This window comes from Bos javanicus, chromosome 11 (assembly GCF_032452875.1).
Source record: "Bos javanicus breed banteng chromosome 11, ARS-OSU_banteng_1.0, whole genome shotgun sequence".
Lineage (NCBI taxonomy): Eukaryota > Metazoa > Chordata > Mammalia > Artiodactyla > Bovidae > Bos > Bos javanicus.
Genome location: NC_083878.1, coordinates 75,748,774 through 75,764,896, shown reverse-complemented (window position 1 = coordinate 75,764,896; position 16,123 = coordinate 75,748,774). Strand labels below are relative to the sequence as shown.

The window sequence follows — 16,123 nt, the reverse complement described above, 5'->3', positions numbered from 1 at the left end:
TCTTGTGTCCCCTTGCTAATCTTTGGAATGCTGCATTCAGATGGGTATACCTTTCCTTCTCTCCTTCATCTTTACTTCTCTTCTTTTCTCAACTATTTGTAAGGCCTTCTCAGACAACCATCTTGCCTTTTTGCTTTTCTTTTTCATAGGGATGGTTTTGATCACCACTTCCCTGTACAAAGTTATGAACTTCCATCCATAGTTCTTCAGGCAGTTTGTCTATCAGATCTAATCCCTTTAATCTGTTTGTCACTTCCACTGTATAATCATAAGGAATTTGATTTAGGTCATACCCAAATAGTCTAGTGGTTTTCCCTACTTTCCTCAACTTAAGTCTGAATTTTGCAATAATGAGTTGATAACCTGAGAGACAGTCAGCTCCTGGTCTTGTTTTTGCTGACTGTATAGAGTTTCTCCTTCTTCAGCTGCAAAGAATATAATCAATCTGATCTTGGTACTGACCATTTGGTGATGTCCATGTGTAGAGTCATCTGTTGTGTTGTTGGAAGAGGGTATTTGCTGTGACCAGGGTGTTCTCTTGGCAAAACTCTGTTAGCCTTTGCCCGGCTTCATTTTGTACTCCAAGGCCAAACTTGCCTGCTACTTCAGGTATCTCTTGACTTCCTACTTTTGCATTCCAGTTCCCTATGATGAAAAGGACATCTTTTTTTTTTTTTTTTTTTGGTGCTAGTTCTAGAAAGTATGGTAGGTCTTCACAGAACCGTTCAACTTTAGCTTCCTTGGCATTAGTGATTGGGGCATAGACTTGGATTGCCGGGGACCAGCCCCGGCTGATCCAGGGTATTCGAAGGAGAGACGGCGTAGGCGAGGATCAGGAAACAATTGCTTAATTAAACGTTAACTAAGGATATAAAGAGTAATAGAATGAGGATAGCTCAGTGAGGAAATTCAGTGGAGAAAAGAGGCTGAAATAAGGATAGCTCAGTGAGGAAATTCAGTGGAGAAAAGAGGCTGAATAATTCAGCCAGAAGGTAAGAGAAAGAACGACATGGTGAGACCAAGTTTCGGTGAACAAGGCCCGCACTTTATTTTCCAAAGTAGTTTTTATACCTTAAGTTATGCATAGAGGATAATGGGGGAAGGGGTAGAGTCTTGCAGCAAGCCAGGCTTTCTTCCTGCAAACTTATCATATGCAAAAGCTTAGGTGATTTGCATCATCTTCTGGCCCAGAGGCCTGTTAACATTTTAAGACCTTTTCTTCAGAAAACTTATTTTTCTCTAAAGGTGATTGGTCAGGAGCCACCCTCCAAAAGCATTAGATAAAGTTGCATTCCTACAGCGCAAAGATGTGGTGGGCTATAACAAGAAAAAGAATTAACTCAAGGGTCCCAGGTTACAAACATTAAAGCTACTACTTACACCAATTATATTAATCAATACACTGCCAGGGACACAGCAGGTAAGGGATATGGAAACTTAGCAGCAAACATTGGCCCAACAAGTGAAAATCCCTTCACCAATACAATTTCTAATCAATCTTTTAACTACTCAAAAGAATCTGTGTTTAGACAGTTTAGAACATCTCCTGCCTCTCACAGTTGGGAGGTTCTGAACAATCACATGTGGCCGGAAAAACCTATTCAGGCAGGCTAGAGGATTTCCAAAGGAGTTTGTAGGTTAAACACTGTCACACCCAGGAATTATTAACTGGAGCTGTAAGCTAACTCTTTTTCAGAGAGAGGTAGTGGGGGACAGCCCCCCGTAAAGTCAGAGGTGTAGGTGAAAGCACAAAGCAGAAAGTAGGCAGACTCTGGTTTTGGGGGTAGATGGGGGACTCCTGAGGCTCGATCCCGCCTTTGGTATGCCGAGCCTCCTTCCTCATGACCTTTGTCATGGGCGGAGTTCCTCACACTGGCTCCCGGCAGTGATAGAATTCCAGTTGAGCTATTCCAGATCCTGAAAGATGATGCTGTGGAAAGTGCTGCACTCAATATGCAATATGCAATATGCACTCAATATGCAATATGCCGGCTCCCGGCATTGGATTACTGTGATATTGAATGGTTTGCCTTGGAAATGAACTGAGACAAAGGTCCATATAGTTAAAGCTATGGTTTTTCTAGTAGTCATGTATGGATATGAGAGTTGAACCATAAAGAAGACTGAGCACCAAAGAATTGATGCTTTTGAAATGTGGTGTTGGAGAAGACTCGAGAGTCTTCAAGTCTGCAAGGAATTCAAAGCAGTTAGTCCTAAAAGAAATCAATCCTGAATATTCATTGGAAGGACTAATGCTGAAGCTGAAGCTCCAATACTTTGGCCACCTGATGTGAAGAGCTGACTCATCAGGAAAGACCCTGATGCTGGGAAAGATTGAAGGCAGGAGGAGAAGGGGATGGTAGAAGATGAGATGGTTGGATGGCATCACTGACTCAATGGACATGAGTTTGAGCAAGCTCTGAGAGACGGTGCAGGACAGGGAAGCCTGGCATACTGCAGTCCATATGACCACAGAGTCAGACATGACTGAGTCACTGAACAACAACAAGTGTACATAGGGTGTTTCAATGGGATCTTCAGAGAGACATGACAACACATCTGAGACTGAGTGTGAGTAGGAGAGGGCCAGGGCAGAAGACACAAGAGAAAGGTCAATGCCACAACTGCTCATACAACCTTTCATCTGTATATATACCAATGAATATATATATATATAGATTCATATATATTCCAAGTACTTTGGAGCATATTATTAACTTCTTTTGTCCTCACAACAGCCTTGAGATGGTTGGACACATATGATTCATACCTACCACTGATTTCCAGAGATCAAAACTAAGGTTCAGACGGACACATGATAAAGGCTGGCATGGGGCTGAACTTGACTCCCCCAAACTAGAGAAGTGCAAAACTGCAGGTTTCAGTAAAGAAATAGCAAAGCTATCTCTTCCTTGTATTTGGTACTGAATTTAGTTTATCTTTATTGCTGTCATGGAGCAGGAAAAAATTTAATTCCAAGTATAATCTTATTCAGAAACAGCTAAATAATGTAAGATAATCAGTTTGGAGGCAGATAACAAGAAAACAATTTGAAAAAGAAAGAATGGTTGAAGATGGGCTTACAGATGAATTAGGCCAACAGATAAAAGGGAAACTGAACACAACAAATGTTTTACGGGGGTGGTGGGCACTGGGTAAATTTGGTGAAATTTGTGTGTTATTCACTGAAGAAGAGAGGTGAATACTGAATCAAAACTTCTCCCCTAGTCCTCAAACATCTTCAATGGTGATTTAAACAGTCTGCTCCCCACACCTAGCACATCTTCCTTGAGGTTAACAAACCTGAGTTTAATGCTTTCAGATGAATCCACATTGCACAAGGACTTCTAAAAAGTAACAAAGTGGGGCTTCCCTGGGGGCATAGTGGATGAGAACCCTCCTGCTAATGCAACGGATATGGGTTTACCGCACATCGCACAGAGCAACTAAAGCCCATGCGCCACAACTCCTGAGTCTGCGCTCTGCATTCCATGAACCACAACTACTGAGCCCAAGAGCTGCAGCTACTGAAGCTCAAGAACCCCAGAGCCTTTGTTTTGCAAAAAAAGAGAAGTCACTGCAGTGAGAAGCCCACCCACCACAATGAAGAGTAGCCCCTGCTCACTGCAACTGGAAAGCCCACACACAGCAACGAAGACCCAGCACAACCAAAAAATATTAATTAATTTAAAAAATTTAAAAAGTAGCAAAGGAAGGTGAACTTGGTGTTTCCACTGTTCTGACACAGTCCAGTGATGGGACATTGACTGAGTTAACTAAGAAAGCATTCTTAAAGCATCCCCTCAGTTTCCTCACCTGTAAGGGGTGTGCTAAGTCGTGTCAGACTCTTTGCAACCCCATGGACTGTAGCCTGCCAGGCTCCTCTGTCCATGGGATTTTCCAGGAAAGAATACTGGAATTGCCATGCCCTCCTCCAGGGGATCTTCCCAATCCAGGGATCAAACCTGCATCTCCGGCATTTCCAGCACTGGCAGGCAGATATTTTACCACTAGCGCCACCTGGGATTGGGCCTCATTTAATGTGAGAGCTAAATGAAAGAATTAGAGGAGAGATCTAATGCTTGGTCTAAAGCACTGTGCCTGGCACAGAGTAACAGTGCCAGGATAAACAGTAGGTCCTTACATAAAATTCTAGGAGAGAAAAGGAGCTGCTCCTAACTTGAGACTGCAGAATGTTTTAGATACCACTAAGCTCCTTTCCTGGAGAAGGCAATGGCATCCCACTCCAGTACTCTTGCCTGGAAAATCCCATGGATGGAGGAGCCTGGTAGGCTGCAGTCCATGAGGTCGCTAAGAGTCAGACACGACTGAGCGACTTCACTTTCACTTTTCACTTTCATGCATTGGAGAAGGAAATGGCAACCCACTCCAGTGTTCTTGCCTGGAGAATCCCAGGGATGGGGGAGCCTGGTGGGCTGCCGTTTATGGGGTCGCACAGAGTTGGACACGACTGAAGCGACTTAGCACCAGCACCAAGCTCCTTTCCATTCTGAACTTGACACTATTAAAATGCATTGGTTGGAAATGTAAAATAATGCAGGACCTATAGAAGAGAAAATTGGAGGTTTTTCAAAAATTAAAAATAAGAGAGACTTCTTGGTGATCCAGTGGTTAGGAATCCATCTGTCAGTGCAAGGGACACAGATTCAATCCCTGGTCCCAGAACTAAGATCCTGCACACTGAGAGGCAGTTAAGCCCTGTGCCACAACTACTGAAACCCAGGCACCTTAGACTCTTTTCTGGGCAATAAGAGAAGCCATTGCAATGAGAAGACCATGCTCCACAACTAGAGAGTAGCCCCTGCTTGCTGCAACTAGAAAATCTGTGTGCAGCAAATTTTGCTGAAGTTAATAATAACTTAAAATGAATAAATAGGACAATTATATGATCCAGAAATTCCACTTCTGGGGATACATCCAAAGAATTGTTATCAGTATCTCAAAGAGACATCTTCACTCTGATGTTCACTCCGGCCAAGATATGAACCAAGAGTCCATCAATAGGTGAGTGGAGGGAAAACATGTGGCGTCAACATACACTGGAATATGATTCAGACTCACAAAAAGAATTCAGCCTTGTGAGACAACATGGATGCACCTGGAGTTCATTATGCTATGTGAAATGAGCCAGTCCAGAAACACAGATACTATGGGATTTTACTCATATGACAAATCTAAAATGGAACCATGGAAGGAGAGAGTACATGAGTGACTGCCAGGGGCTGAGGGGTGGGAGAAATGCAGTTTCTGTTCAATGGAAGTAAAGTTTCAGTTATGCCAGAAAAATCATTTCTACCAATCTGATGCACTACAGAGTGCCTTGGTTAATACATCATTGTGCACGTAAAATTGATTGAGACAGTAGATCTCTTGGTTAGTGTTCTTAACATGCATACACACACACACTCACACACCAAAACAAAGGAGTACTAAAAAAATTTGGGAGGTTCTAAACACACCTATCTATTTTGATTATGGTAATGGTATCATGGGTTACAAATTGGGAAGCAGTACGTCAAGGCTGTATATTGTCACCTTGCTTATGTAACTTATATGCAGAGTATATCATCCAAAATGTTGGGCTGGACCCACCAATAGTGTAGAGGTAATTATCAGACAGATTTAACCTAGAAATCACATTCAAGAAAAACTACTGAAACAGCATACAGTTGGACAAGACTCTTGAGGGTCCCTTGGATTGCAAGGAAATCCAACCAGTCCACTCTAAAGAAGATCAGTCCTGGGTGTTCTTTGGAAGGAATGATGTTAAAGCTGAAACTCCAATACTTTGGCCACCTCATGCGAAGAGTTGACTCATTGGAAAAGACTGTGATCCTGGGAAGGGTTGGGGACAGGAGGAGAAGGGGACGACAGAGGATGAGATGGCTGGATGGCATCACTGACTCAATGGACCAGTTTCAGTGAACTCTGGGAGTTGGTGATGGACAGGGAGGCCTGGCATGCTGCGATTCATGGGGTCGCAAAGAGTCAGACACGACTGAGTGACTGAACTGAACTGAAATTTATATAAAATCTACCATACAAAGAATATAAACAATAGTAATGAAATGAATTGGACCAAAATAATACACCCACCCAAGATAAGTACCTCTAAACTAAAAATATCCTTTCACAGAAAATTGTCAGTTGCTTAAATATCACTTTATTGTTCAAAAAAAAATCACTAAGATTATATCCCAATATGTAAGAGGTTCAAAAATAAGATATTTACCTTTCTCAGTCTCAAAAAAAAAATAAAATAAAATAAAATGCATTGGTTAAGGATTAACACTTCTATGGCCATGAGATCCCCAGAGCAGACACATAATAGCTGACAGCACCCAGCATCGCCTTCCTACTTTCTGAGATGAACAAGCTAGAGTCAAAAGAACCTAGTGATGTCAAGTAAATATATGGGAGCCTGTCACTGGAAAGTTCCTAATAAGGTTTCCAGGTGATTCATTGGGTGACGGGAGGCATCTGACTCACCCAGGCTGCCCTTCCTCACATCTGCAGATGTGATGGACACCTGGGCTCAGATAGTGCTTTTTCAGAGCAATCCAAGGCGTTCTTCAGAGGACATTGAAAACACAATTATTCCCCTGAGAAATGATGAGAACCAAAAATATCAACTACATTATCTTCACCAAGGTATGAGCACTGGAAAGATGAGAACCAATATTTTCCAGGGAGAGTTGTTGTTCAGTGGCTAAGTTCTGTCTGACCCTTTGTGACCCCCATAAACTGCAGCACACCAGGCCTGCCTATCCTTCACTATCTCCCTGAGTTTGCTCAGACTCAGGTCCATTGAGTCAGTGATGCTATCCAACCATCTCATCTTCTGTAGCTCCTTTCTCCTCTTGCCCTCAGCCTTTCCAAGCATCAGGGTCTTTTCCAATGAGTCAGCTCTTCAAGGGATCAACACGAGAAGCACCTGATTCCCCCTGGGGCTCATGGTAGTGGGCTGCACATTCTGTATAGTCACAAAGTGCTGTATTATAGAAATGTCACTAAGCCAAAGGACTTCTAAACAGGGCATCCCATAAATTCTAAGCAATGAATGAGGCCTCATCTGGCTGGACTACAAAAGCAGAGCGTTTGGGAATATGACCTTGCTACACACAGCCTCCAGATAGTGAATGGAGGACAGCCTGCCAATCACCACTGAAAGATGCCTCTAGACAGCCCTCTGCAAGCGTAAAATCTTCCGACCACATCCTCTTTGCTTCTCTCTATACTCCCACACAAGCTCCTGCACCCTTCAAGGAATTCCTGATATTGACATGTTATTTGATTTCTGCTAAAATAATGCTTTTAACGTTGTTCAAATGTTCCGCCTCCCCTCCTTAATCTTAACTTCTTCAAGGGCAACAGGAAGCCAGTCTCCAATTTTTCATGTTCCCTGTTCTTTCTCCAAACCCTGCCCCAGACCTCACTTCAGCCCTAACCTCAGCACAGGCCCCACACTAATGCTTGTGCTATGACTTAAAGAACAGAACCCTGTTTGCTTCAACCTCAAAACACATAGAAATCCCAGGATGCAGAATTCATATATGACATTGGTCAAGACAACTGCTATGTACCAGCATCATCACAGTGTTCATTCTTGCATAGCAAACTCCTCCTTCTTAGACTAATTTTTAAGTTCCTTAAAATGGCTTGTAGTTTGCTTTCTAAACTATGTTATGTCTGTGATGGTTTGCAGGACATTATGAACAGGAAAACTAGGAAGATAGAATTGGTTTTCATCAGGGCCAGGTATTGAAGATGGTCATGATGGATTCGTGCTCTCTGTACATTTCCCTTTTCACTTCACATTGACTTTGCTGAATGCAGAAGATTATGAGACTCTGAATGGGGAGGTAGAGGGATGTTTATAAAGATGTACAGCTTCCCTACCCACAATCAGACCCTGGAAAATTCTATAGGCTCAGGCCTCTAAAAGGTTTAGAAATCAGGTTTTAAAGACCTGCTGCACCTTAAGGCTCTGACCACTGCTTCTAATGTGTTTCCAGAATAGTGCTGTCCACAGGAAACATCTTATGACCCAGGACACCCCTGTGCCCCTCCTAAGACATCCAGGAGGACCTGGAGACACATAAGAAGAAAGATATCTTTTCTTCTGTCTTGCTTTCCATCTTTTCTAGCTAATTTCTCCTTGTCAAGCTCCACATACATATTCACATTCAATGCCCAGTTGGAAAGAATGGGAAAAATCTCACCAACTGTGACCTCATTTTTGAATTATTTGCCCAAACAGAATAGAAGGCAGTAGACATCAGAAATTTTACATGTTAACTATAAAATTAGTAGCTATGAATTAACTATGATTTAGTTAACAACAAAATTAGGTAAGTACTCTGTTAAAAAAAAAATAGAACAATTCAAACTGGAAAGTAAAAGTTTCCACATATGTATGGTTTACAAAGATTACACAAATGAAAAAGTCAACATTCTTGTTAGCATTTTGAGCTACAAGCTCTGATTTCACTTCTGAAAGATAGTATATGATTAGAATGTTTGTGGAAAATCATACCAGAAAATGATAACTATAATTACTTCTTGGAATGGAGAAAAACTTACCTTTCATAACCTTTTATACTGTTTGAATTTTTCACTCTAAGCATGCATTGCCTTCTAACAGCAAAGATAAACAAATCAGACAATTAATCAATAGGCTAATTTTTAAAAGTTGTTCTTATTAAGAAGTCATCAAACCCAGTCCCTCAAATTAAAGTTCTTTTCTGGTTTGAGGATCTGAAAATAGAAGCTTTAGTCCCAGCCCTCTCATTAATATTTCTCATGACTGTGTTCCCAGTCCACGAACACAGAATTATTCCATTTATTGATTTTCATCTATTTCTTTCGTAAGTTTTGTAGTTTTCCACATATATATCTTGTACATATTTGTTAAATTTATACCTAAGCATTTCAGCTTCTGGTGCCATTGTAATTGTTTTAATTTCAATTGCTTATTACTGGTATATAAGAAAACATTTGACTTTTGAATATTAGGCTTGTGTCCTATGACCTTGCTATGTTCACTGATTAGTTCCTTGAGAGTTGTTTGTTTCTCAGTTCTTTGGAGTTTTAGACAATCATGTCATCTGTAAACAAAAAAAAATAGTTTTTTAATTATTTTTTGTTTTATATGGGTGTTTTCAAAAACAGAAGTATAGTTAATTTGCAATGTCTTATTAGTTTCAAGTTTACAGCAAAGTATTCATTATATACACACACATATATATACTGTTATATATATATTATATACACTGTTTCAGATTTTTTTTCCATTATATCCATTTTTCCATAATGGATTTTCCAATATCCATTATCATAAGATATTGACTATAGTTCCCTATGCTATGTAGTAGGTTCTTGTCATTTACCTATTTTATATATAGTAGTGTGTATATGTTAATTCCAAACTCCTGATTTATCCCCCCATGACCACCAGCTATACCTCTTGGTAACTGTAAGTTTATTTTTTATGACTGTGAGTCCATTTCTGCTTTGTAAATATGTTCACTCATATCCTTTTTGCAGATTCCACATATAAGTAATATTAATATTATATATTTGTCTTTCTCAGACTTACTTGACTTAATATGATAATCTCTGTGTCCATCCATGTTGCTGTAAATGGTATTATTCATTCTTTTTATTGCTAGGTAATAGTCCATTGTATATACATATACATACATACATGTGTGTGTGTGTGTGTGCGTGTGTGTGTATACCATATCTTCTTTATCCATTCATCTGTCTATGCACATTTAGATTGCTTCCAAGTCTTGGCTATTGTAAATAGTGCTGCAATAAGCAGTGGGATGCATGTATCATATTGAATTAGAGTTTTCTCTGGATACATTGCCAGGAATGGGATTGCAGGATCATATGCTTACTCCTTGGAAGGAAAGTTATGACCAACCTAGATAGCATATTCAAAAGCAGAAACATTACTTTGCCAACAAAGGTCTGTCTAGTCAAGGCTATGGTTTTTCCAGTGGTCATGTATGGATGTGACAGTTGGACTGTGAAGAAAGCTGAGAGCCGAAGAATTGATGCTTTTGAACTGTGATGTTGGAGAAGACTCTTGAGAGTCCCTTGGACTGCAAAGAGATCCAAACCAGTCCATTCTGAAGGAGATCAGCCCTCGGTGTTCTTTGGAAGGAATGATGCTAAAGCTGAAACTCCAGTACTTTGGCCACCTCATTCGAAGAGTTGACTCATTGGAAAAGACTCTGATGCTGGGAGGGATTGGGGGCAGGAGGAAAAGGGGATGACAGAGGATGAGATGGCTGGATGACATCACCGACTCGACGGACATGAGTTTTGAGTGAACTCCGGGAGATGGTGATGGACAGGGAGGCCTGGCCTGCTGTGATTCATGGGGTCACAAAGAGTTGGACACAACTGAGCAACTGAACTGAACTGAAGTGATGGTAACTATATTTTTAGTTTTTTAGGAACCTCCATACTGTCCTCCGGAGAAAGCAATGGCACCCCACTCCAGTACTCTTGCCTGGAAAATCCCATGGACGCAGGAGCCTGGTAGGCTGCAGTCCATGGGGTCGCTGAGGGTCAGACACGACTGAAGTGACTTAGCAGCAGCAGCATACTGTCCTCCATAGTGGCTATACCAATTTCCATTCCCATCAACAGTGTAAGAGGATTTCTTTTTCTCCACACCCTCTCCAGCATTTCTATACACTCACACTGAAACATCAGAAAGAGAAATTAAGGAAACAACCCCATTTGCCATGTATCAAAAGAATAAAATGCCTAAGAATAAATCTACCTAAGGAGGCAAAAGACCCATACTCCAAAAACTATAAGATACTGCTGAGAGAAATTGAAGATGACATAGATGGAAAAATATACCATGTTTTTGTATTAGAAGAATTAATATTGTTAAAGTGACTACACTACTCGAGTCACTGAACTTGAGTACATTCACTGAACTTGAGTACATTCATTGAAATCCATATCAAACTACCAGTAGTATTTTTCACAGAAATAGAGCAAAAAATTTTTAAATTTGTATGGAAACACAGAAGACCTCTAATACTCAAGTAGCCAAAACAGTCATGAGAAAGAAGAATGGAGCTGGAGGAATCGTGCTCCCTGACTTCAGACTATAGTACAAAGCTATAGTAACAAAATCAGTATGGTAGTGGCACAAAAACAGACATATATTACATGAATGGAGTGAGATAGAAAGCCCAGAAATAAATATATACACTTATGGTCAATTAATCTATGGCAAAGGAGGCAAGAATACACAATGAAAAAAAGACAGCCTCTTCAATAAGTTGTGCTGGAAAAACTGGACAGCTACATGTAAAAGAATGACATTAGAACGCTTCCTAACATCATGCTATGCTATGCTAAGTCACTTCAGTCGTGTCCGACTCTGTGTGACCCCATAGATGGCAGCCCACCAGGCTCCCCCGTCCCTGAGACTCTCCAGGCAAGAACACTGGAGTGGGTTGCCATTTCCTTTTCCAATGCATGAAAGTGAAAAGTGAAAGTGAAGTTGCTCAGTTGTGTCCAACTCTTAGCGACCCCATCCTAACATCATACACAAAAATAAACTTAAAAATGGTTAAAGACCCAAATGTAAGACCAGATACCATAAACTTACTAGAGAAAAACATAGGCAGAACACTCTGACATAAATCACAGCAATATTTTTGGGGCCACCTCCTAGAGTAATAGAAAGAAAAACAAAGATAAATAAATGGAACCTAACTAAACTTAAAAGCTTTTGCACAGCAAAGGAAACCATGAACAAAATAAAAAGACAATCTACAGTCTAGGGAGAAAATATTTGCGAATGATGCTATCAACAAGGGATTAATTTTCAAAATGTACAAATAGCTCATTCAGCTTAATATCAAAAAGCAAAAAAATAAAATAAAAAAACAATAAAAAAATGAGCAGAAGACCTAAATAGACATTTATTTCTTGAAAGAAAACATACAGATGGCCAACAGGAAAAGATGCTCAATATTGCTAATTACTAGAGAAATGAAATCAAAACTGCAATTAAGTATCGTCTCACACCAGTCAGAATGGCCATTATTAAAAAATGTACAAAGACAGTTTTATTTCTTCCTGCCCAATTTGTATAAATTTTTATTATCTTTTTGCATTAGCTGGGACTCCAGCGTGATGGTGAAGAGGAGTGGCAGGAGAGGGCATCTAAGACTTGTTCCCAATCTTAAGGAGTAAGTTCCTCACCACTAAAAGTAAAGTCAACTGGAGATTTTCTGTAGGTGTTCTTTATAAAACTAAGGAATTTCCCCTCTAATCCTAGTTTCCTGAGAGTTTTTATCATGAACTGGTGCTGGATTTTGTCATATGCCTTCTCTGTACCAATTTCTATTATCATATGACTTTTCTTTTTAACATGTTAATGTGGTGGATTACACTGATTGATTTTCTGATGTTGATCTAGCCTTGCATACCTGGGATAAATTCTATCTGATTGTGCTGTATAATACTTTTGATATCATGTCTGACTCCATTAATTAATATTTTGTTGAAAACTTTTGCTTCTATGTTGATGTAGTTTTCTCTTCTTATAATATCTTTATCTGATGTTTTTATCAGGTTAATGCTGGCTTCATAAAATGAATCAGGAAGTATTCTGTCTGCTTCTCTTTTTCTGGAGGAGATTGTTGAAAAGTAGTATCATTTCTTCTGTAAATACACAGCATAATCAACCAGTGAACTATCTGGGATTGATGCTTTCTTCTTTTGAAAGATTATTAATTATTGATTTTACCTCTTTAATATATATTAAAGAGATTCATCTAGGCTATTCATATAACCTATTTATCCTTGGAAGAGTTTGGCAGGTCATGTGTTTCAAGGATGTGATCCATAAATCTAAGTTATCAATTTATTGAACATAGAGTTATACATGGCATTCCTTTATTATCTTTTTAATTTCCACTGACTCAGTGGGGACATTCTTTCTTTATCTGGGAAGTTTTGTGTCTTTTTTTCCCTTGGTTAGCCCGACTAAATGTTTATCAATTTTATTTTTATTTTTGAAGAATGAGATTTTGGTCTTATTGACTTTCCCTATTACTTTATTTTCAGCTTCATTGACATTTGCTCTGATTTGTATTATTTTTTGACTTGCTTTGGGCTTAAATTGTACTTCTTTCTCTAGTTTCCTAAGGTGGAAGCTAGGTTATTGATTTAAGATATTTCTTTTTTTTCTATCATACTCATTAAACACATTAATTTCCTTCTAAGCACTGCACTTTCACTGCATTCCACAAATTTTGATGTTTTATTTTCATTTAGTTCAAAATAATGTTTAATTTCTCTTGAGATTTTTTTTCTTTTATTCATGTATTATTTACAAGTGTTGTGTTTAATTTCAAAATATTTGAGTATCTTCCAGTTATCTTTTTGTTACTGATTTCCAGTTAATTTATGGTCTGAGAATACACTTAATATGATTTCCATTATTTTTAATTTGTTAAGATGTGTTTTATGGCCCAGAATGTCACTATTCCATGTGAACTTGAGAAAAATGTATATTCTGTTGTCATGGGATGGCATATTGTACAAATGTAAATGAGATCAAGTTGATCGATAATGCTATTTAGATCAAGTATATCATTTCTGATTCTGAAACTACTTATCAATGACTGGAAGAGGTATTAAAGTCTGCAACCATAGCATGGATTTTTCCATTTCTCCTTGTAGCCCTGTCAGTTTTGTCTTGTATCTTGGCACTCTTTTGTTAGTTTGTTGTTTGGTGGCTAACTCATGTTCAACTCTTCTGCAACCCCATGGGCTGTAGCCCTCCAGGCTCCTCTGTCTATGGGATTTCCCAGGGAAGAATACAGGAGTCAGTTGCCATGTTCTTCCCCAGGGACCTTCCCAACCCAGGAATCAAACTCACGTTTCCTGGATTGGCAGGCAGATTCTTTACCACTGAGCCACCAAGGAAGCCCTCATACACCCCCAAATTTTAGGGGCTCCTGCCAGACTGCAGGGACTTCTAAAATTTGGGGGTGTATAAGACCCAACCCAGAGCTAGGTGTTCCCATCCCAAGAGTCTTTGCCTGTAGCCTGGGCAGGGCTCTGAGTCTGGGAGGGGAATCTTGCTGTGATTCAAAGCTTACTAAATGTCCCTGGTGGAATCCAGACAGGTATAACCAAAGCTACCACTAAGCAGACTTGGACTGGCTGTGATGTGTTAGTTGCACATACATTAAGGATTATTATGTCTTCTTGGATAATTGACTCCTATGTTAATATATAATTATGACCCCAATATTATTATATAATTTCTTTATTCCTAATAATTTTCCTTGTCCTGAAGTCTGCTTTGTCTGAAATTAATACAGTAACTCCAGCTTTCTTTTGATTAATGTTAGCATTATATGTCTTTTTACCATCCCTTTACTTTGAAAATATCTAAAACATTACATTTAAAGTGGTTTTCTTATAGACAAAATATAGTTGATTCTTATATTTTTATTCACTCTTACAATTTCTCACTTTTAATTGGTGTATTTAGACCATTTGCATTAAAGGGATTACTGATATAGTTGGATTAATACCTATTATATTTGTAGCTATTTCTATTCATTATACTTGTTTCTTTTCCCCATCTTTTTCATGCTATCTCTGGTTTTAATTACATGAATCCATTTTCTCTCCTCTCTTAGTGTATCAATTATTCTTTAAAAAAAAAAAAATTAGTGTTTGCCCTAGAGTTTGAAATATACATTTTAAATTAATCTAGGCCTACCTTCAAGTAAAGGCATACTGTTTCACATTTAGTAAAAGTACCTTATAATAGTTTTCCCAATTCCTCCTCCCGGTCCCTTATACTTCTGTTAGTCATTTCATTTATCCATAAACCAAATAGTACAATTACATTATACAAGTAAATTATTACTATGATTACCTCAACAGTTATCTTTTAGATGAATTAAGAGTAAGAAATGTTAAAAAAAAAAAAAAAAACTATTTTACTTTTGTTCTCCAGGTAAGCATATTTCAGTGTGACTTTTCTGTATTCACCTGTCTCTCTAGATTTCAAAGTGCTGGTTTGCTCCCCAATATAATTCTCTGCTGGTCCAAGAAAAAGTTGGTTTTCAATTTGCTCAGCTTTTTTCTTTTTGTAAGAATGGCAGTGATGACTTCCGAGCTCTTCAAATGTAGGATTTAAAATTGAAAGTCCCTTTTGGCTTGTGTTTTAATATTCTCACCTACACAATGGAAATAATTCTGCCCTGAAGGCTTCAGGGTATTGAAACATACAAGGAGGGAGACTTTCAGGATAATCACAAGCCAGGACATTCCAGTAGGAGTTTATTTTTATCTTTTTATTTTGGGGCCTACTGTGTGGCATAAGCCAGGATCTTCTATTTGATCTATCAGCCTATCTTTCATTTTATCAATGTTGATTACTTTTTCATTCTACTCATTCAGAATCTCACAGACTTCATGTATTTTTGCCCATGGGGATTTCTGAATTGTCATAAAATACTAGATTATGTATTCCTCTTAGCCTCTATATCCCTAACATTTTGCCCTACTCTGCATTTTCACAGTATCAGTTCAGTTCAGTTCAGTCACTCAGTCATGTCTGACTCTTTGAGACCCCATGAATCGCAGCACGCCAGGCCTCCCTGTCCATCACCGTCTCCCGGAGTTCACTCAAACTCATGTCCGTCGAGTCAGTGATGTCATCCAGCCATCTCATCCTCTGTCGTCCCCTTCTCCTTCTGCCTCCAATCCCTCCCAGCATCAGAGTCTTTTCCAATGAGTCAACTCTTCGAATGAGGTGGCCAAAGTACTGGAGTTTCAGCTTTAGCATCATTCCTTCCAAAGAACACCCAGGGCTGATCTCCTTTAGAATGGACTGGTTGGATCTCCTAACTCAGCAGTGGCCACAGGATTGGAAAAGGGCAGTTTTCATTCCAATCCCAAAGAAAGGCAATGCCAAAGAATGCTCCAACTACCGCACAATTGCACTCATCTCACATGCTTGTAAAGTAATGCTCAAAATTCTCCAAGCCAGGCTTCAGCAATATGTGAACCATGAATTTCCAGATGTTCA

General features: G+C 39.2%; 1 long non-coding RNA gene across 1 annotated transcript in view; it reads right to left on the bottom strand.

The window, feature by feature from the left end:
* Positions 1–3,140: 3,140 nt before the first annotated feature.
* The window catches only part of LOC133257374 (uncharacterized), a 51,617-nt gene continuing 38,634 nt past the window's right edge, over positions 3,141–16,123 (bottom strand). Inside the window, exon 4 of the long non-coding RNA XR_009739519.1 lies at positions 3,141–9,128. This is a non-coding gene — a long non-coding RNA (uncharacterized LOC133257374). The remainder of the gene's footprint in view (positions 9,129–16,123) is intronic.